The sequence below is a fragment of the Balaenoptera borealis genome, assembly GCF_965194805.1.
Source record: "Balaenoptera borealis genome assembly, chromosome: 12".
Lineage (NCBI taxonomy): Eukaryota > Metazoa > Chordata > Mammalia > Artiodactyla > Balaenopteridae > Balaenoptera > Balaenoptera borealis.
In genome coordinates this window covers 22,315,613-22,339,007 of record NC_138869.1, presented here as the reverse complement: position 1 = coordinate 22,339,007, position 23,395 = coordinate 22,315,613, and the positions used below count along the sequence as shown (strand labels likewise).

At 46.7% G+C, this 23,395-nt stretch overlaps 1 long non-coding RNA gene across 2 annotated transcripts; it reads left to right on the top strand.

Annotated features, from left to right (window-relative positions):
- The first annotated feature begins 72 nt into the window (after window positions 1–72).
- Window positions 73–15,080, top strand: LOC309607564. Of its 2 annotated transcripts, none has more exons than XR_014232448.1 (2): window positions 73–1,847; window positions 8,172–15,080. It is a non-coding gene; the product is annotated as an uncharacterized lncRNA (long non-coding RNA). The 2 variants fall into 2 exon arrangements; XR_014232449.1 differs by having other exon boundaries at window positions 3,640–15,080.
- Window positions 15,081–23,395: the final 8,315 nt, after the last annotated feature.

The window sequence follows — 23,395 nt, the reverse complement described above, 5'->3', positions numbered from 1 at the left end:
CGGCGCCGCGAGGGCGGGGGCGGGGCGCGGGGGAGGGCGGGGCGTGGCGGACGTGGGCCGGGCCGTCGGTGTGCGTGCCCGGGAGTGTGTGCGCGCTGGGGGCGCGCGTGCCTGCCGGTGGCCCCGCGGCCCGGCGCGGTGGAGCGTGCGAGGCCGGCGGGGCGCACGTGGCCGCGCCTGGGTGCCGGGTCTGGGCTTCGGGCCTCGCGCGGCCGACCCCTGGGACTATCGCCGGGCCCCGGGCCCCGAAGCCGCCCCGGGGAAGTAGTTGGGCGCAGTTTGCGCGCGCCGCTGGGGCTTGCAACAGCCGCTACGCTCGCAACGCCTCGAGGCTTGCGGTGCCCCGGGAGCCGGCAGGGCCTCTTTTGGTCCGGGTTCCCCTGCGCCCTTCTGCTCCTCTGCCACGCGGAGCTTTGTATCTGCCTCTCGTGAAGTCCCTGTTTCCAGCCGATACACCGCCCCGAAGCCCCTTCCCAGGCCCCTGACGCCGGAGGGAACTGTGCGTAAAGGGTGTGGCACAACTGAATGTCCCCCAAGGCCCGACACTCAGCTCCTGCTTGAACCCCCCAGAGCCTAAATAGGGCGTTTCCCTAGGGAAGCTGCTGTTCAGATCCGGGCAGCCACATGCCAACAGTTTAAGCCTTATGTCTCAGCGCCTTCATCTCCTAAATGAGGCTAATAATCATCCTCCTTAAGTTCTTTGGAAAATTCAGAGACGTAATGCACGAAAAGCAGGCAGGTCAGTGCCTGGCACTTAGGAAGGACCAACACAAAGTAGTGGGTTGAGAACTATTATAACTGGGCCTGGGTTGTGCACCATTTCCCCTGCTTTAGAAACTTCTTAGAGGCGGGGAACAAGTAGTACCCTTTACTTTCTGCCCTGCTCCAAGGACGCTTGCCAAATTGACTTGAACGTGACTCAGGCCCCTCTGGCCTTAGGCAATAGGGAATCGTGGTAGGGGGAAAACCACAGATGATAAGATAAAAGGCTTGGCTGGGCTGAAGCCCTGGGTGGGGTAGGGACAGGCTCAAGGGATAATGCTAGAAGTTGGGGGGTGGGTGGGGAAGATAAGATGGGCCCTTAGCTTCCACTGAGACAGCCCCCCTCCCCCCAGTTTATATGCAAACACAAAGTGGGTTGCTGTCAAGACTGCCCCATAAAAGGGAAGCATTCCAGGGCAGGAGACCAGGGAAGCTCACTTCCCTGAGACAGAGTGCCCAGGGAGCAAGAAGTCCTAGGATCAGTCCAGGGATCAGAAGGGAGAGAATTAAAGAGGGAGGGAATGTGTCAACAATAAGCTTGATAAGCACACGCTGTCCTTTCTAGGCAGGCACACCCTGGAGGGCCAGCACGGACAACACTGTTCAGCCAGGGTCAGCCACCTCCCGCTACCCTCCTGGGAGGAAAGGAGGAAGAGGAGGAGGAAGGCACGGGGCTGAGGGCCAAAGAGGCCAGAGAAAGGCAAGGGGCATGCACACAAGCCATGGCACAGTGCCCGCAGCCTTGGCCTCTGATGTCTGCCTGGCATGCTCCCAGCATTCTGCCCCTAGCGTGAAGGTACTGCGAGAAAAGGGGCATTAAGAAATCCCGGCTGGAGGAGTGGCCTTGTGGGAGGGAAACTGGGTAGCTGGGAGCCACAGGTAGTGGGAAGGAGATGGACTTTATTACTATTTACCAAGAGTAAAATGCACGAATTGTTTTGCAGCTCCGTGAATTTTTATGTGTATCCACTGCACCTTTGCATGCACCATCTGGATCAAGATACAGAATCTTTTCATCTTTCAGGCGAGTTACTCCTCTCCCTGCAGATTAGCTTTGCCTGAACATCATACACATGGGTCACACGGTATGTACTGAAGTGTCTGGCTGGCACCTTTTGCTCAAAAAAATATTTGTGATAATCATCCATACTGTTGCCTATCTCAGTAATTCATTTTTGTTTGCTTAAGGGTGTGAAATTCCATTGCCAATACACGGTCATTTAGTTATCCATAGGAGACTGACTTTTTTAGTGTATTTGTGTGTGTGTGTGTTTGACCTGTCTTATCTTTTCAAAAAAAAGAAAAAGTTTAAAAACTGGTTTGAAGAAAAAAGAAGTTCCAGAATAGAGAACTAGTTTCTAGGAACATATCAGACCCACACATCACCATGTGGTTGTAACTGTAGAAGCTCTAAGTTCGTTCACATGTTGGACGTAAATATCTACTCAAAGTCTCCTTATAGTTACAGGAGCCAGGCAAGACTACTTCATGATGGAGAACAGCATGACTCTAGGCAGAGCATCAGACTATGATTCTAGAGCGGTGGTTTCGACCTGAGCTGGGTGGGGAACAAATCTTCCGCCACAGCGTAACCTTGAACCAGTGTGGGGTGAAGGGATGAGTGGGAGTTGACAGAGAGCTGCCTTCCTGCTCCTCTGTTTCCTATCTTGAACTTCCACTTCATATTTCATTGGAAGGAAGGGTTCTACTGCTTTCAAAACTATTAGAAGCCCGTGGTTTTAGAAAAGACGCTGGTTAGAAGCACTTCCCAAGAAATGTCTGGTGTAAATGATTCCATGGATACACAGGGCAAATTAAAAGACCACATTTGGACATTTTGCCTCCTTCCCTCTCATTCACTCCACTTCAGTCACAAGGGATCTTCCAGGAACAAGTCGTGCTCCCACCACAGGGCCTTTGCACTTGCTGTTCCCTGTGCTTAGAATGCTCTTTTCCCAGATAACCACATTTTCAGCTGCCTTACCTCCTTCAGGTCTTTGCTCAAAAGTCACATTCTCCATGAGGTTTTTCCTGGTCACCAAATCTAAAAGTATCATCCACCAGCTCCCTGTGTGTCCCTTAACTGCCTTTCTTTTTTCTCCTTTGCACTTATCACCATCTGACATACCATGCTGTTTGCTTATCTTGTTTTAGCAGATCTTTACCCAGTAGGATAGAAGCTCTGTAATGGCAAGGAATTTTTTTTTCTTTTTCTCCTCACCACACCCCCCCACCCCCTCCAAAACACACACACTGTGATATATAAATGCCTAGAACAGTGCCTGGTAAACATGCATTGAAGAGGATTTCTTTCATTTAACAGTAATTTATTGCACAGCAACTCCATGCCTTGCCCCATGCCAGGGATGGGAAGATCAGATAAGCAAGACAGACTTAATTCCTGATCTTTTGGAGTTTACATTCTACTTGAGCAGGCAGACTTCATCAGAGTAATTAATTATGATTGTGACAAATGCTACAAAGTACAGGAAGCAAGGCAAGATTGCCTAGGAGAAGAGAAAGGAAGAGCATTCAGGGATGTGGGGCTTTGGAGGAGACAGAGGTGAGCAGCTGTGCCAGGCGCCCTGTGAGAGAGGAGAGATGGGGCCAGAGAGGTAGCCCCTGGCTACGTCCTGTACGGCAGGGTGGGCTGAGATGGGAGCGGGGTCTTTATCCTGAGTGCCATGGAAACCACTGATGAGTTTACCAAGACTCTCTGTCTGCCTGGGACTGTCTTTGGTCTGCCTTCATGAATGAGGAACTGGGAGAGGCAGACCCCTTAGAGCAGGGAGGCAGGGGGAGGACCTTTAGATTAGCTTGGGAGTTGGACAAGGAAGGGCAGTTCTAAAAGAGCTTCCCCCCTTTCTTATGCTCCAGAAAGAAGCAAAACCTACTGGTGCCTGTCAAAGGAAGGGTCTGGAATGTTATCAACTCAGCTTCCTCCTGCCTTTACATTTGCAAGTGCTACTCCAGGCAGAAAACCTAAACACTAAGACTGGGGCTCTGAACTTTAGCAACACCCAATAAAGGTATTACGCACAAGTGAGAGAAAAAAAAGCCTTTCTCCAGATACCTTAGGGCTTACTCCGCCCCACCCATGTTACACCTTCCTATGGTCTGAGTCCAAACTGTGGTTTGGGGTGAGGTTTTCCCCAACCAGCAGTGAAATGAGAAAACTAAAGGGGAAATGTATGAATACTTTCCTACACCCAAGTAAATTACCAATTAGTTGGTTCTCAGCAAAGACTATTTTTTATTCTGAGATTATGTCCTTCCAAGTTTTTTCTTTTCTTGGAGGGTTGGGTAACTTAAATCCTCCTTTTTAAATGGAGTGTTGGCAATAGTAGACAGTACTTGCCTTGCTTAAAATGTCCTCAGTTGACCAAATCACAAGTGGACAATTCTCTATTGGCTTCCTAACTCTCCTCATCAATTTTATTCTTGATGTTTTAAGTGTACCAAGATCTAAATAATTTTAATGAAACTTCTCAAGATGGTGTTACTGAGGGGAACAGTAAGGAAAAAACAGTATCACTTAGTGACTGAAAAAGTCACCCACGAAGGACGGAAGCTAGGAAGGTTAAGATTTTGATCGTAATTGCAAAGATTTAATGCCCTACTTTGCACTGAATGTTCCTTCAGTGGTTTAAGAGAGAACATTGTTTCTTGAAGCATCTAACTACCTGGAGTATCTTAGGAACTGGGGAAAACCTAGCTCATTTCACTGAAAAACTCAGGCCTGCACGTGCTGATATCACTGGCGACATCTGTGGAGCTGTTACGGAAGACAGGATTAACTTCTGAAGAAGCAGCCCCTGAGTCAGAAAGAGGTGGAGCTTCCCTGACCGTCTGTGTTTGAACCTTAACCAGATTTTGCAACGAGCCACACTGTCACCTGTGCATGTGCTCATCAGAGATAGGAAGTTTTATTGATCTGCTTCTTGCACAAGTAGGAAATATCACAAGTCACATTTGCCCTGGGTTATGCCTCACACCATTTACAAAAATTAATTCAAAATAGATCAGAGGGCTTCCCTGGTGGCGCAGTGATTAAGAATCCACCTGCCAATGCAGGGGACACGGGTTCGAGCCCTGGTCCGGGAAGATCCCACATGCCGCAGTGCAACTAAGCCTGTGCGCCACAACTACTGAGGCTGCGCTCTAGAACCTGTGAGCCACAACTATTGAACCCGCATGCCACGACTACTAAAGCCCACACGCCTAAAGGCTGTGCTCCGAAACAGGAGAAGCCACCGCAATGAGAAGCCCACACACTGCATCCAAGAGTAGCCCCCGCTTGCCGCAACTAGAGAAAGCCCGTGCGCAGCAACGAAGACCCAACACAGCCGTTGATAAATAAATAAACAAACAAAATAGATCAGAGACCTAAGTGTAAAACCTAAAACTATGAAAGTTCCAGAAGAAAATATAGAACAAACCTTTGTGGCTTTGGATAGAGCAAGATTTCTTAGATATGATACCAAAAAAACCACATGACCCATAAAAGAAAAAGTTGGTAGCTTGGACTTCATCAAAATTAAAAAGTTCTGCTCTTTGAAAGACACTTTAGAAAATGAAAAACAAGTCAAAGACTGGGAGAAAATATTTGCAAAACACATAGTTGATAAAGGAATTGTATCCAGGATACATGAAGAACTTTTAGGATACAATTAAAAAACAAGCAACCTAATGAAACATGAGGAAAAGATCTGAATGGACATTTTGTCAAAAAAGAGGTATGAATGGTTAATAAGCACACGAAGAGACACTCCACATCATTATTCATTAGGGAAATGCAAATTAAACCACAGTGAGGTACCACTGCACATTCGAATGGCTTAAATCAAAAAATCCTGACATTCCCAAGTGCCGGGGAAGACATGGAGCCGCCTTCAAACACCACCAGTGGGAGTGCAATATGGTATGATTCCTCTGCAACAACGGTTTGACAGCTTCTTACAAAGTTAAACATACACTTACCATATGAGCCAGCAATCCCACTTCTAGAAATTTACAAAGAGAAATAAAGACATATGTTTACACAAAAACCAGTACTCAGATATTTATTCATCATCACCAAAATCTGGAAACAACCCAAATGTCTTTCAGCTGGTGGATGGGAAACAAAGAGTGGTAGGTACCTCCACACCATGGAATACCACTCAGCCGGGAAAAGGAATAAACTACTGACACATCTGTGCAGCCCAGGTGAATCTCAAATGCATTAAACTAAGTGAAAGAAGCCGCCTCCAAAGGTCCCACAGGGTGTGATTGAATTCATGTGACATTCTAGAAAAGGCAAAACGACAGGGATGGAGAACAGATCAGTGGTTGCCAGGGGTTAGGGGTGGAAGGAGGATGTGACTGCAAAGGGAGGAGCAGCAAAAGGGAATTGGGGGAGTGATGGAAGCAGTTTACATCTTGACTGTGCAGGTGGTGACAAGACAAAATGAATTTGTCAAAATTCAGACCTAGTGACACCAAAGAGCAAATTTCACTGTATATAAATTATGCCTCAATAAATCTGACTCTTGATCGTTTTGGATTGAAAAGGTCCCAAAGCCTCTACATTCTACATTGCCTGCTCCCTTCATAGTACTAACCACAGAGCTAGCATTTTGTAGTTCTGCTGTGCACCTAGCACTGTGGGTAACCCTGTGCTTTCCTGGGTGTTCTTTTCAGTAATTCACCCAGTTACTCAGGCCGTAATCCCTGGAGTCATCCGTGACTCTTCACTTTCCCTTATACCCTACCTCCCGTCCGTCAGCAAATCCTTTGTACTTAAGCTTCAGTATATCCTGAACCTGACCACTCCTCATCCTCTGTTGCTTTCACTCCAGTCCGAGCTGGGATCACCTTCCAGCCTCCTAACTGGCTCCCTACTTCCCCTCTTGCTCCTGGTACCTGTTAGGATAGGTTAGGTTAGGTTATGGTTACAGCTCCCAAATCTTCATGATTTATCCTGACAAAGGTTGATTTCTTGCTGAAGTGATGTGCCCATTGCAGGCCAGCTGCAGCTCTTTTCCCTGTCTCCTCCCCCTGCAACCCAGGCTTCACCTCCAACATTACTGGTTGCTGACACAGAGGGAAAAGGAACTCCGGAGGGTCTTGTACTGGCAACTGACTGCTTGCCCTGGAAATGACACTCGTGGACTTCTGCCCCCAGCTCACTGGTCACTTGGCAACAGAAAGTGCAGCCCACCATGTGCCCGAGAGGTGCAGGAAATATTTGGCGATCAGCTTGGTGATTACCATGATTCCTTAAAGTCTCTTCTCCAAACAGCAATCAGAGGATGCTTCTAAAATGTAGATGACAAAGTCACTCCCCTTGCTGAAAATCCTCTAATGACTTCCCATGACACTTTGGTTAAAATTCAGAATCTTTTATTTTTTTCCTCTAACATTTTCCTTCTGTCTTTACATTTAATATTCTTTATTATGTCAATATAAAATGTATCAAGGATGTTGATCTTTTCTTCTTAATCAATTTTGAGATGACAAAGTAAATGTTCTGTTTTTATTCCAACCTCACAGTACATAAAAAATTAATAAATCATACATTTTCCTGAGAGAGTCATGAGCTAAATGGAATTAATAGCTAAACATTACATATAATGCTTAGAGGTTATAAAATCCAGAATCTTTTTTTATTTTCAGCTGCGCCACATGGCTTGTGGGATCTTAGTTCCCTGACCAGGGATCAAACCTGCGCCCTCAGTAGTGAAAGTGCAGAGTCCTAACCACTGGACCACCAGGGAACGCCCTAAAATCCAGAATCTTGACCCTAGTCTTGAAGGCCCGCTGACTTCATGCACTCCCAATTCAGCTCCAGGCACACGGGCCTCTTGCAGTTTCCTGCCAAGTGCAGCCACCTCTTAGGGCCTTTCTACCTGTTCTTCCCCCAGATGTTCCCATGGCTCCATCTCTCTCATGGTTCAGCTGGCTGCTAAATGCCCCCTCCTCAGAGAGGACCTCTCGGACTAAGCCATCTTACGTGGCATCACCCCCAGTCAGTGCCATCCCCTCATCCTGCTTCATTTTTCTTTACATCCTTATCATGATCTGGCATCGCACGGTGCACTGTTTTTGCCTGACTCTTCCACTAGAATTTAACTTCTCTCAGGACAATGGCTTTGCTTCGTTTCATTCTGTATCCTTAGTGCCTAGAACAGTGTGGGAAATGTTCCTACACGTAGCAGGAGCTCAAAAATTATTGGTGGAATGAATGAAGCACTTTTACATCTGTTACCCCATTGAAATTTCAAATGATCCAGTGAGGCAAGAACTATTATGACCCTATTTGATAGATGAAGAAACTGAGTCAGTGATGTGCGCAGAGCCAGGGACAGGGTTTGAATTCAAACTCGGCATCTGACTCTCCGACTCCATCCCTTCATCTCTCCTTCTAGAGCACACCTTGCATTGAAAAAGAACCAGCCAGTTTTGGAGGGAGCCTGAGGAAAGTGGACAGATGTGGAAGTTCAAGTGGTCTTTTTTGACAGAGCATCCCGGGGTCCTCTTAAAGACAAGTAGGCTTTCTGCCCCTTGCACGCCTAGTTAATGGGCCCACGTTACTGTGAGTTCTTGCCAAAGCAGACAAGCCACATGTGCCAGAACCCAGGGACTGAATGATACACATCGGCACTGCTGCAGTTTGGGCCTTGGGAATATGCAGAGTGGGAGCCTCCCTAAGATGGGTGTGATTTCCTTCATTGATTCAACAATATCTGCTGATGCCTTGGGCCCAGAAACTGCTTCCCCAGCAGCTTGTTCTTGATGCTTGAATTTCCACCCTTAGAATCACAGTCATAGAATTTTGAGGATGCAAAGGAGAATCAAGACAATCCATCTAGTTCTGTCTTTTTAGGTCAGAGGCAAAAACCTGGGGATGTGGAGATTGTGGAGGGTTTCACCCCCACTGCACCCTTGGTCCTCACAGCCACCCTCATGTGAGTTACCATCCTCCTCCTCAGGATGAAGACGCTCGCTGAGGGTCAGGCAGGCCACAGACCCACGAGCAGCTTTTAAATTGGAGCTTCAAAACCTGCTTCTCTGAGTGCGGGTCCTCTCTACTAAACCACAAAAGAAATCCCCTAAACCCAAACACCCTGGGATTCATTAATCAAGAATTAGGTTAAGAAAGAGGCTCCCCCAAAGAACGTCTGATGGTGGGGTTTCTTTACACGCTGTCATGGACTCAATTGTGTCCACCGCTCAAATTCATATGTTAAGCCCTAACCCCCAGTTCCTCAGAATGTGACTATTTGGAGAGAGGGCTTTTAAAGCAGTGATTAAGCTAAAATGAGCCCGTTAGTGTGGGAACTCATCCAATCTGACCGGTGTCCTTATAAGAAGAGGATGAGACACTGGGGAAGCACATGCACTGAGGAAGGATCACGTGAGGACACAGCAGGAGGCGGCCGTCTGCAAGCCACGGAGAGAGGCCTCAGGAGAAGCCAAACCGGCAGACACCTTGATCTTGGACTTCTAGCCTCCAGCACTGTGAGACAATAAATTTCTGTTGTTTTAAGCCACCCTGTCTGTCGTATTTTGTTACAGCAGCCCAAGCAGACTAATAAAGTGTCATGAGTTTGTAGGTAGCTAAAGAGAGGCCACCGCAGGATCATGATAACCAACATACATGGAGCACTTACAGGCGAGGTGCTAAACAATTTAGGTTTGTTAACTCAGTGAACGCTAACAATAATCCTGTGAGACGGGTTCTATGACGATGCCTCTTTTATAGACAGGAAATGAAGACAAAAGTCACTTGCCCTGAGCTGCATATTTGGAAAGCGGCAGGGCTGGGATGTGAACCCAGGCAGCCTGAGTCTAGTTACCATCATTCCCATCTTCCGGATGAGGAAACTGAGACTCAGAAACCTGTCCAACTTCCCACAGCCAGGGCATGGCAGAACCAGAATTCCAAGTTCTCTGCATTTTATCACAAACTGAATCCCTGGAACACAAGAATCCTGAAAGTCACTCGCTGGAGGGAGAGTAGGGACCCACCTGGAAGGGTCAGGGCAAAAACGTTTGGTCTCACCAAATGCATCTGCGAAGGAGAGGCGTCTGATATAGAAGTTTGGGCTACACGAAGGGTGAGGGGGAGATGATAAAATTGAGCCAGGATCTGGGCAGGCGAGGAAGAGGGGGTGTACAAACGCCAGGGCTTTAAGGAGCACTGTCTCTCACCTCCTCTTCGAGTCCTCGCCTCCCTGTGGCTACTGCCCACAGACAGAGCTGTGGAAACTGGCCCCAGGTCACACCCCCGGGAAGGCAGCTGGCAGGATTCATTCAGCTCTCCCTGGCTCCAATGTCTACTCTCGTCTTAACTTTTAGCTTTAGATTTGACAACTGTTTACGAGGCATCTACCATGTGCCAGCTTCCAGGTGCTGACAACCCCTGGGAGGGGGAGGCCACGGCGGGCCTGGGCTGCTGGAACACACGGGCTGGGAGAAATGGGCCATAAGCAAATAATGACAGCAGGGTGGGGAGGGCAGCAGTGGCCAGGTGATTGTAATGGTCCCTCTGTGTTCTTCTGTCTCCTGGCATTTTCCTCTTTCCCAAGCAGTTAATTCTCTGTCTGAAGGAAGCAACGTGACACAGTACAAGCAAATAAGGCCTGTCAGTGTCTGCCTCTCACGTTCCCTAATTCTAAACTCTCCACATTCCCACAGGGGAGTTTAGGGGAAGTAAGGAATAAGCAAATGTTCGGAAGAAGAAAGCAGATGGATGTGCTTTCTTGAGACAAGAAAACGTCCCAGGTGCTGAAGGAGGGAGAGATGGCAAGGAGGTAACGAGATGGAGAGGGCAAGGGCCAGAGAGCAGGGGTGTCTGTCCACAAACCCCCAGGAAGGTGGCAAGACCTCAGAGCAGGCAGAGGGGTGCCTACGCGGGCACAGCAAAAGCCACCTTATAGAGATTCCAGGGACCCAGCATGGAGTGGGCATTGCCAAGATGACTCCTGGACTGGAAGGGGCCATGAACAGAAAACCAGGGATGTCTCTATGGCAACCTGTGATGAACAGATGCCCTGAGACCAGGCAGACACGTCCCTCAGCACCCTGACACTTGGATACAACGCCGGAGAGTCTAGAACTTGGATACAATGCCAGAGAAAGGGTAAGAACCAAATGGACCAAGACTGAGTTGGGATGGGGGTTCAAAATAAAAATCAAGGGGAGAGAGATGAAAATAAGGGAAGCTATTTCTGGCATGCCTGAAATTCACACCTGCTATGTTGTATGAGTGGCAAGCCAAGGTGCATAAGAATCTACTGGCCAACCAGGATTGTCCAGGGAGACAAGTCAGGGAGGACATCCCAGGTCCATGGAACCACACATGCAGTGACACTTGGCTCGTGGACCATAAAAATCAGTGGGCTAGAACTTAGAGCATGTGTGGAGCGGTGGAAGTGAGAGTTCAGAGAGGTAAGTGCCGTCTTGAAGCATCTTAGTAACCATGTGGATTGGATGGATTTCATCTTGAAGACAAGGGGACTGTCGACACATTTTAATCAAGGAAGTTGCTGGATTGGTACTGAGTTTTAAAAATCTCGTTGGGAGCAATACAGATGGTGGTGGCTTGAGTCAAACTGAGAAAGGGGGCAGAAAACCAGTAAAATGGCAAAGAACTGAAAAGAACGAGGAGAGGGTAAATGGAAAGAAAAAACGAGAGATTTTCAATAGTAGAATCTCCTGGACATAATTCATGATTGCACTTTTGGGGGTGAGGCAGAGTGACGAGTCAAGGATGATGTCCAGGTTTCGGACATGGGTGACTGAGTCAATCATGGTGCTATTAACAGAGATAGAGTCATAGGAGGGGAGGCTGTTTGGAGGAGGACATAATGAGTTGAGTTGTAGATATGATGAATTTGATGTGTCACTTAGGATGCTTTTGGCTGCAAATAACAACAATAAAACAAAACCAAATACCCATACAAACAATGAGAAAATGTGTTATTTAACATAGCTGGAAGCCCCTGTCCCAGTAAGATACAATCAGCTGGTCATTAAGGACCCAGATTCCCTCCATCTCTTGTTGGATTCAACCTACCCCTCATGGTTGCTGATGGTTGTCACCACTGCAGTATTACAAGGCACAACATCATCTAGAAGAAGAAAAGGAACCGTTTTTCATGTGTCTATTTAAGAGGGAGAATAACCCCTTATTGCTAGACATTCCCAGCAATCTCTCCTGGCAGAATCAGGTCATGCGGCCACTCCTTAAGCAATCACGGACTTTGGTAAAATATCAGGAATGGAATGGTCGTGAGTCCACCATCACCACCTCTACTAGGTGACTGTGGCACATGCAAATGGAGAAACCTTGGGAACAGCTGGCAACTTGGAGCACAGGACAGATTTTGGCTATATTTTGAAGCTATCATAGAGGGGCTATGAGAGGAAGGCTGTAGATGAACCTCTACAGGGACGGGGCAGACAGAAGAAACAGGGGCCAAACACAGAGCTCTGGGGAACACGCCTATTTAGGGGGCTACCTGGGGAAGATAAATGGCAGTGTGGTCGTTGAGAATTTGACTCTGGATTCAAACAAACCTAGATGGGAATTCCAGTCCAGCTACTTATCAGCTATGTGACCTGGGGTGAGGATTGCTTCATCGCTCAGAGCCTTACTTTCCTTGTCTGTAAAGTGGAACCACTAAGTCCTACCTCCCAGGGTTGCTGTGAGGAGCTGACAAGAAAATGCACACAGAGCCTGCATGACCTCAGCCCATGGCAGCTGCTGGTAGCCGTTGGTGGAAAAGAAAACAGCCTAGAGAGGGTCTGAGAGGGAGTGACGGGGAAATCTGGAGTATAACCAGGATGGGATGGTGTCATTGAAGGCTCAGGGTGAGAGGATTTCAAGGAGGAAAGAGTGGGCAATTATGTCATCTGCTGAAGAGAGGTCGGGTCAGAAGTGGACTGAAAAATGCCCTTTGGATTTAGCAATTAGAAGGTCACTCGTACCCTTGACAAGAGCACTTCGAATGGAGTGCTGGGGGTGGAAGCCAGGAAGCAGGGGGTCAGCAGTCAAGACCAGAATTCAAGTTGTCTGACTGCCAACATCAGCACCCTTTCCGCTATGCCAGGAGCTGCTTCGTTCTGAAAATTCCCGTTTTTTAAGTCTTGCCTCAAAAATACTCATTCAGAGAGCAGTAAACGGTAGGATTCCACAATCTGCGAATGAAACGGCCTCTCTTCATCTTTTTTTATTCTTTTGTGGATGAAGCGAAGGTGGTTGTTTCCTTTCATTAGAAATATGTTGCATCCTTTTGGAGGGTTTGTGTTTACATTAACATTTTATTGCTATATGGTTCTTTTTTATAAAACATATTTTGCAACTGTAAAAACAAACAAACAAACAAACAAACCCCAAACAACATATGTGCTTTGCATTAAATTCAGAAAGTTCAAACCCCTCTCACTCGGCACATTTTTGAGGCAAAGTGTGGGACTTGGAAAACTCTAGAAGAACCATGCGATTTGGCAAGTCCTCCATTAATAAATGATAGCAGTTGCTTTTGAGACTGATTTGGTCACACGGATCATGTTTGTCAGGGCTGTCATTTAAAGCCTAATATTTTTCCCGTTGCAGAATGGCTCCAAGTAATCCAAACGAGGGCAGCGGCTAAGCACGGTCAATTTCATGACCTCCTTCCTGCTACCCACCTCCCCCTCCTGGCTATTTCAACTCCCCAGTGGATGATCCCTCATCCCTAGCAACAACTGCAGCTGCTACTGTTTCTTGACTCTAGCGAGGAAAATGGGCTCGGGGCCAAGTCTACTGTCCAGGGCTCCCCGTGGAAGATGCTAGAAGAACACTCCACACTCTCTCATCATCAGTGACCCAAGTTCATCACCTCTGCTGAACATCTGGATTGCTACACAGTGAGTTCAAAGGTCCAGCGTGTGGGTCTGCACCTGGCCTGGCTGTTTAAACGGAGCTGACCTCAAACCAAACACCGGGCCTCCGTGCTGTTATTTATGCGGAGGATTGGGTGCCAAATATAAATATTAACTTCGGCATCTTCTCCCTACAGGCCTTTGCGACTAAAAAATGCATATTAACCGTCTACTGTGCAGAAAAAGCCACCCAACTCTTCTCTGACTCCTGATCTCTTTTCCCAAGCAGGCTGCTCTCCTTCTTGACCACCGCTTTGTTCACTTGAATAATACAAGGCTCGTTTCCACCGTGGAGCCCACTGTGGCCTCTTGCATTTCAAGTCATCAGGGATGGGCATGCTGCAGAGGTGGTCTTTCCCATCCCATCTCCCAGCGGGAGAGGCTGTGAGCGACCACCATGTTATTAAGACCTCTCAGAATTCATTGCCAGGGCTGGGAGCACAGTCAGGGGAGAGCAGGGCAAAAAGGGGCCTTGAAGTGGAAGTCGGTTCTTAATTCTCAGCAGCTCTGAGACCGTCCTCCTCTTTGAAGTCAGCTGAGGAGGATGGATGAGGTGTGTATGGAGGGGTATGGAGGGTGCATGGAGGGTGTGGCTGAGAGCAGCTGGGGCCAGAACAGGTGTAGCAGTTTAAGGAAAAGGGAGACCATGCGATCCCTGGGAACAGGAATGGACCTAGTTTTCCTGTCTCTAGAAAAAGGCCTGAAGAGAGAGAGCACGCTTTAATTTCTACCAACATTTCTTAACAAGTTGGTTGTAATTATCATTCAGTGGAATAAGTGCTGGAGGACAGGGGCATGCACAAAATATTACAGGGTAAAGAGAAGAAAAGATTCTAACGTTCACTCGGATACTTAAAAGTTTCACAGGGGAACGAGTGTTTGAATGGGATCCTTCGGTCATTCCTTCACTCAGCAGATATTTATGAGCCCTACTGTGTGCTAGCACCATACGGGGCACTAGGCAGAGGACAAGCAAGGTTGCTCCCATCATGGAGCCGTCTCTTTCATGAAGCTACACTGCATGCCTATTGGGTGCCAGGCCCTGGGAGATGCCCTCTTGGAGATAACAGTCGGTTGAAACAGATGAGACAGTCAGACGAGTCATTTTAAAAATGCAGGGCTTCCCTGGTGGCGCAGTGGTTGAGAATCTGCCTGCCAATGCAGGGGACACGGGTTCGAGCCCTGGTCTGGGAAGATCCCACATGCCACGGAGCAACTGGGCCCGTGAGCCACAATTACTGAGCCTGCGCGTCTGGAGCCTGTGCTCCGCAACAAGAGAGGCCGCGATGGTGAGAGGCCCGCGCACCGCGATGAAGAGTGGTCCCCACTTGCCGCAACTAGAGAAAGCCCTCGCACAGAAACGAAGACTCAACACAGTCATAAATAAATAAATAAAAGAACGTGAATTTCTAAAAAAAAAAAAAAAAAAAAAATGCACCATGGGTGTTATGATTGGGGAAGAACAGGGAGCTATGGGGTGATAAGAAGGGAACTCAGTCTAGCTCAGTGGTTCTCAACGGGGGTGGTGGGACGATTTTGTCCCCCAGAGAATATTTTGTAGTCTCTGGCCATGTTTTCCTTGCCGCAGCTGTGGGGGAAGGGAGCTCCTGGCACCTAGCAGGCAGAGGCCAGGGATGCTGTTAAACATCCTGCAATGCCCAGGAGAGCCCCACAGCAAAGAGCGATCCAACCCTAAATGTTAACAGTGCCGAGGATGAGAAACTCTGGTTTAGTCCTAGGCTCAGGGGATGCTTTGGGAAGAAGTGCAGTTTGATGTGAGAACCAGAGGATGCTAGGCGTCCAGGATGCTGGGGAATGGGGGTGTGGCACCTAATCAGAGGACACAGCAGAGGGAAAGAGGAGTCCCCGGGAGGTCGAGCTGAGGGTGTAGGGAAGGTGGAGGGGAGACGGTAGGAGACGAAACACAAAATCCAGTCTGTTCCCAGAGTGACTAGAGGTCTTCTATGCCATGTTTTAAAGTGTGAACTTTATTTGGAGGGCATGATGGGCTGATACAGTCTCCCCACCCATCCACCTCTCACACACACATTTATCCGCTTGGAAAATTTCAAATCCAACAATCTGATTCAATTTGCTTTTAGAAAATCCACTCTAACAGCAATGCAGATGATTGGGAAGGGAAGAGATGCGAGGTGCATGAGAGGCTTTTGCGATACAGAGATGACGAACAGAGGCCATGGCCGTGAACACGAGGAAGCTGCCACAGACTCCTGAGAATAGAGACATTCTTATACTTGGTGGTGATTAACTGGATGTTGGGAGAGAAGGAAATGCTGAGGATGACTCTGAGGTTTCCAGCTGAGGGCTAGTGTGAGTGGCGAGGTGTGTCATAGAGGACAAGTAATTTGTAGGGGACATAGTTCAGTTTAGAAATAATGGTGTCTACAGTCCTGAGGGGACGTCCAAGTGGGCACGTTCTGTGCACAGAGAGATAGGGGGATCTGATGCTGAGGAAAGACCTGCACGGGAGACACAGATGTGGGGATCACTCGGGCCCGTGGAGGCTTAGAAGTGGAGAAAGCATTCAGGGAAAGCTCCTAGTGAGAGATGAGAAGGAAAAGGCAAAGGGCAGAGTGTCGGGGTTCATCCATGGTTGAAGGGCAGAAAGAGAAGGGAAAATAGAGGGACCAGAGAAGTAGAAAGAACAGTGACATCTGCCAAGGAAGGGGCCCACTTTAAGAATAAGAAAGTGGTCAAGCTGTCCAATGGATCAGGGGTTCAGCAAGATGTGAAATTAGATGAAGCTGTTGGACACATCAATCAAGAGGTCGTTGGTGACCTTTTCAAGAGCAGTTTCACTATAATGGTGAGTGTGGAATTTATTTAAAGACACTTGATTATCCAAATATAGAGGAAGAAAATGGGAATTGAATGTCTTTATATCTGGGCAGAATTTATATAGCAGTCATTTTCCAGACTTGGCAAACAGAAAAGGAGGGTATCAATTAAGCAGCAGAAAATCAGATTCACAATAGGCCAAATCATAAGAACAGTTATTGTATACTAAAATAGAAATTTGGAGGCAAGCATCCCCAGAGTCAGCCTGGCAGCTTAGCAATGTCATTAAGAAGCTGGCCTCTTTCTATTTTTCTGCTCTGTCATCCTCATGCTTATAACCACGTGGTTACAAAATGGCAGCTGTAGCTCCAAGCATCACATTCTCACCTGACAGTACCTAAAGCAGGAAGGAAGACAGCAGGGGCCAAAATGAGGCTCACCCCACACTGCTCTCTCCTTTTATTGGGAGACTTTCCCTTATATCTCATTGGAAACTCAATCCCATGCCTTCTCCTAGACCGATTAAGATAAAGGCAAAGGGGACAGCCATAAATGGCTTACACCAATTATGATTTCTCTCCTGGGGCCAGGCACATGGTACATGGCTGCCTGAACAGATTGGTGTTCTATACACAAGAAAGAAGGGGGACTGACAGTTGGGGGGGTAACCAGCAGTGTCTGCCATAGGCAAGCATCCTTTCATAGGGTGAGCATGGGCCATGGGGAAGCAACCCAGAGAGCTTACAGAATGGGACAAGCGCTTAGAGAGCTTTGAAAAGAATGATTAAATTTCATAGTTGATATTCACAACAGAGATATGACATCCATCCACCATCTATTTACCAACTTTGGACAGAAGGCTGATTGCTTTGCAGATCATATACTGAGTATCACCAAGATGTAGGTAATAATTACGATGATGCTGGCCATAAAGTACACCTACTGAGTGCTTACTGTGTGCCAGACACTTTACATTCATTATCCCAATTAATCCTCAAAACATAAGTGAGATAGATAGATGCTATTAATATTTCCATGCTATAGAGGAGAAAACTGGGCTATATAGCGGTTCAATAACTTGCCAGAGGTTCCTAGTAGCAGCTAACCAAGGGCTGCCTCATCCCGGCATCCACTGACTGCCTCCTTAGATTAAAAAGAAGCCACTGGGAAGTTCTGTTTTATCCCAGACAGAGAAGCAGTTGTGCATAAGAATGGAAAATTTGCTGCCACGAGCTCTGTCTCTCCACCAGTGCCCTGAGTTTTCACTATTTCATTTTTCCACACAACTTTGCAACTGAAGTACGTCCAATGGACAGCCCATTCCTTCCAGCTTTGCACCCTTGTTGACAAGCTCCCTGGCCTAACATTGCACTTCTGGGGCCTGGAGACTGAGACAGAGAGGCATGCTGACGGCTAAGTGCATGTCATGGTAACCAGAACGTCTTCCTGGTGGAAGTAATGACGCAGACAAGGTTTTGGGCACTAGGATCAAATTCTGAAAGCGTTCACGTGGAGTACAGGGGGACCTCCAACAAAAGACGACAAAAACTGTCTCACGTGTTCAAGTTCTCAACCAGAATTTAGCTTCCCACCTCGAGACGTGAGAAGAACTGGCATTTATGGGTGCTATGTTCTCGGCCCTGTCCTCACTGTTTTACATGCATTATCTCATGGAACCTCACAATGAGGTTATGGAGAAGAAACTTATTATCTCTGTTTTAGAGGAGGAAAAATGAGGCCTAGAGTGTTGAAGCAGTTTGCTTAAGGTTATACAGCTAGTAAGTGGCAGACGTAAGATCTGAACCCACCCAGATCTGTCCCTTCAGATTGATTGTTTTTTCACCACTATGCGTTACTACCAAGGTAATGCCACGTTTTAAATATCTCCAGGTATTGAATGAGCCTGGTGGAGGGGCAGGAGGAAGGGGATCTTGAAACTCATAATCTCTCTGTTTCTTTAAAATCCTATCTCTGTTCCAAATATATTCCAGTGTGTATATTTCAGGATAAGCACACATGCCTAATTTAAATCATGGCAGCATGTTGGAAAGGCATCTTAACAGTATCTAGAAACAGAAGTAAAGAGGGCATAAATACTATGTAACCCTTTAGCTGTGCCTGTAGTGTCCTGGGGGTTGGGTGGAAGGACTTTGAGATTCCTCAGAAAGAAAGAGCTCTAAGGCAAGCCAGCCTCTCTCGGGGTTAACACTGGCCTGCTCTAAGGCTGGGACCAGTTGTTTTGCTAACTGAGTTTTCAGTTTCTTTCCCCACCATTCCCAAGACCGCTAAGATTACCCACTGTGGCTTGGATTAGGGTTGTGGGTGGAGAGACCAGCTGGAAAGTGTCAAGGAGATGACCCCGCCTTCCCACCAGCATGTGAAAACTCAGTTCTAGGCACCAATGTCAACCCCTCTCTCCCTTGAGAAAGAATCTGGATTCCTCTTACCAATACAGAGATTAGAGGTATTATCCAGAAATGGCATCATCACAAATCATAATCCAAACCTAAAGCAGGGGGGATCTGAAACAATGTTAAATCCATTCAGGGCTGCCTCTGGACCACAGTGCACCCACACGGTGCCCTAGCATGTGAATTAGAGTAGGGCACCTCTCCCTCCAAGCAATACAGCCAGCCTGGTGCCAGGGTACATGACTTGATGAGTGGAGAGCAGCCTGGATTTTAGCCCTCACTATGCAAAGCACAATAAAAAATGACGGCCCTGATCCAGGTCTTGTCTCGGATTCCCTGGAATGTTTTCCAGTGGTTAAAAGCAGAAAGCTGGGGGACACCTTCTCACCCAGCTTAAAGGGGAAGGAAGAGAATTCTGAGGACTCTTTTCTTGTTGTTGAATTACTTAAATCCTGCAGCTCAGCCTGGAAAGACTCAATTAAGAAGAGTTGTAGGAAAACCTCAGAACCATGAAAAGTGCAAGGCCATGTTCAAAAAGCTTTCAAAACCTGTTAGCACAGAACACCTTTGTTTAGTTCACAAAATTGGCATTGATTCAGCCAACACCTCTCCTTTTAGCTTCATCTCTCAGCCTCATTCACAACTCCTCCTGTCCCAGGAGGAAGGCAAAGACAGTGTTTAAGAGGACAGTGCTATAGATTTAGGTTTAGAATTGACCATACTTCTTTGGAGCTATGTGACCTTGGGCAAGTTACTGAACTTCTCTGAACTCCACTTTCCTTATAGGGTTATCATAGCAAATAAATGGGATAATGATGTATAAAGCACTTTGCATTACATTAGGCTCTTGGAAAATGGACAATACATAATAGTTATTATTAACCTAAGCAGTGCTAGAAGAAAGAATGCAGGAGTGCTCAGCCCATCTGACCCTGCTTTTCTTGGCTAAACACCCAGATAGGTTAAGACCAGCATGGTAAGGACTATGAGAAGTACATATGACTGGAAGTTGGCATTAAAAACTTTTTTTTTTTAACTTACTGAGCATCCTTATATAAGGCACTGAGCTAAGTATGGTGGTGAAGACAAAGATGAGAAAACCCCTCTACCCTTAAAGAGTTTGCAGATTGGGTAAGAAAAGAAGTAGCAAAGAGGCATCTGCTATTACCAGCTCAGAAAAAATTCTGGAGGCATCATTTTCTCCCTGCCCTATCCACCACCTGGAGGAGCCAGGCCTTCATGCCTTGTGACCCCGACTCATCCTGGGTACAGCTGATTGGACCAGAACTAGACACCTGACCACACCAAGCCAATCAAATTCTCTCCTGGGAATTTAAAATTGAGTGGATCGGAATTCAGACTCAGGATGAAGTTCATCATGATGGTTATGGGTACAGAACTCACAGTGATGTAAACTCAAGGCTAAGAGAATTCTCAGCCTTGCGCACACCAACTAGTAAGCAGAGAATTCCAGAGTAAAGCAATGATGGGAGGCCAGGCGGCTCCAGAAAGAGACAGAGGCAGTAGCCCTTTTGGATTCTTAATGGCTTTTCAGTGCCTTTGAGGCTCAGCTATCCTTTCTTCAATAGGGTTTTGTGAGTCTTCTCTTTCGATAAACCCCTTTTCACCTGAGCAATCAACACCCCCTGGTTCCACAGAAGGGCTAAATGTGTGGGACCCACTGATTAGATATAAAAAGCTGCCAAAGGTCATTCAGATATAGCTCCTTTAATCAAAATAACTGCCTCTTGAAAGCCTGATTAGATTAACTATTTGGATTTAATCCAAACAACTGTTTGGCAATTGATCCCATTTGGATAGATCCAGGAAAACAGGAGGAGAGGGGTCTTACTCAGAGCGCCACAGTGTTATGTGACGGCAGACCATTCGGAAGAGCTCCTTGAAAAACACATACTTCTGGGGAAATAAAATTCCAAAAGCTGTAGATAACAGAAAAGTGCAGTTAAAGCTCTTTCAGGCTCTTTTAGGCCTGCCTTGTGATTTCTAGAGGGGGGCAACTGCTTGCTTTCAGGTCTTGGGCTTGTAGGTATGTACTTATTTTCACGGCTGACTTAAGAGACAGTTTATGCCAGCACCACCCAGCTGTGTAGGAGACAGGAACAGCTGGCCATCAGTCCAAATGCAGTGTCCATCCCAAACATCTTTTTAGAAAGCATAAACACAATTACTTTCATCCAAGCACACTTTCTAAATATTCGGGGCTTGCTAGTACATTAGCAACATTATTTTGCCATGGCTAAAGCCTCTAAAATTTAATTCAGGGAAGTCTATGAAAGGGATATTGCATTTGAGGAATATGTATATTGCCTGTACATCAATTGGCATCTTGGGACGGCTCTGGGGCACAGAGGTCAAAGCTTAGTGATGCATGGAGTTGTCGTCCTAATGGTAAGTATTGATTAGTAGCCTCAGAAACAACCAGCAGGCACTCAGTCTTCCTCCAGCCAGACGCCAGGCTCCCAAAGAAGGAGTGTCTTTCCCAGAGAGCCTTGAAAAACAATGCATGGAACACTCAAGCCTGCAGTACAGAGAGGCACTGAGTTAGTGAATGAGTGCTTCAGTGGGATAAGTGGAAAATGATAAATAGCATCGTGAAACATCTGCATAGCTATGATACCTGATAGGAAAGTACTCAAAACCAATAAATATCATATCCATATAATTACATTAGTTTTCTATCGCTGCCCAAATTACCCCAAACTAAGTAACTGAAAATAACACAAATTTATTATCCCACACCTCTGTAAATCCAAAGTCCCAGTTGGCTGGACTGGTTTCTCCGTTCTGGGTTTCACAAGGCCAAAATGAAGGTTTCAGCAGGGCTGCATTCCCTCCTGGAGACATTCTGGATAAACTGCTTCCAAGCTCGTTCAGGTTTTTGGCTGAATTCAGTTCCTGACAGATGTAGGGCTGAGGTACCGCTTCCTTGCTGGCTGTCAGCTGGGAGCTGGTCTTTGCCCCTAGAGGCTGCCCACATTCATTCTCATGCTGGTCACGTTGTCCCCTCCAGCAATGGCGGGGTCCCTCTCACACTTCAAATCTCTCCAACTTCGACTTCTGCCAAATCTCTCCTACCTGCAGCCAGAGGAAGGTCTCTGCTTTTAAGGGTTCATGTGATTCGACTGGGCCCACTGGATCATCCAGGATAATTTCTCTATTTTAAAGTCTGTAACCTTAATTACATCTGCAATGGTCTTTTGCCATGTGTCCTAACATATTCACAGGTTCCAGGGATTAGAATGTGGACATTTCGGGGGTCCTACTATTTGACCTACCACTATATATATATATATAAAAATATGTGTGTGTGTGTATATATATATATATATATATATATATATATTCTTTCATATCCTGAAAAGCAGAGTTACAGCTGGAGCAACACGGTGGGGTCTGCACTGCAATCTAACTGAGCAAAATGCATTGGATGGTGTATTAGTCACCTATTGCTGCATAACAAATTACCCCCAAATTCAGCAGCTTAAAACAACAAGACTTCATTATCCCACAAATCACATGCAGCTCAGCTGAGTGTCCCTCGGTCTCTCATGAGGTTGCAGTCAAGCTGTTTGCCGGGGCTGCAGTTTCATATGAAGACCTGACTTGGGGGTTAAAGATCCACTTCCAAGTTTATTCACAAGTTGGCAGGCCTCAGAAGATTGACCTCCAAGTTCACCCAGATGGTTGTTGGCAGGCCTCTACTCCCCACCACATGGGTCTCTCCATAGGCTGTCTGAGTGTCTTCCCAACATGGCAGCTGATGATCTGAATGAGAGCCAGAGCCAGAGAGTGAGCACACCAAGAGGGAGTGAGAGAGCCTGAAATGGAAGCTGCAATCTATTTTTTTTTAAAACCCATCTTAACCATGTCTAAGGGTGCAGTTCAGTAGTGTCAAGTATATTCACATTGTTGTGCATCAGATCTCCAAAACTTTTTCATCTTGCAAAACTGACACTCTATCCTCATTGAACAGCTCCCCATTTCCTACTCCCCTCAGCCCGTGGCAGCCACCGTTCTACTTGAATTTGACTGCTCTAAGGACCTCATAGAAGTAGAACTGACAGTTATTTGGTTTTTGTGACTAGATTATTTCACTTAATCTAGGAGGTCTTCAAGTTCATCCGTGTTGTAGCATGTGATAGGATTTCCTTCTTTTTTAAGGCTGAATAATATTCCAATGTATGTACATACGCCATTTTCTTTATCCATTCGTCCATCAATAGGCATTTGGGTTGCTTCTACCCCTTGGCTATTCTGAATAGTGCAGTTGTGAACATGAGTGTGCAAATATCTCTTCAAGACTCTGCTTCCAATTCTTTTGGATATATACCTAGAAGTGGGATTGCTGGATCAGATAGTACTTCTAGTTTTCATTTTTGAGGACCCTCCATACTGTTTTCCACAGCAGCTACACCAGTGAATATTCCCAACAAAAGTGCATATGGGTTCCAATTTCTCCACATCCTCACCATCACATGTTATTTTCTCTG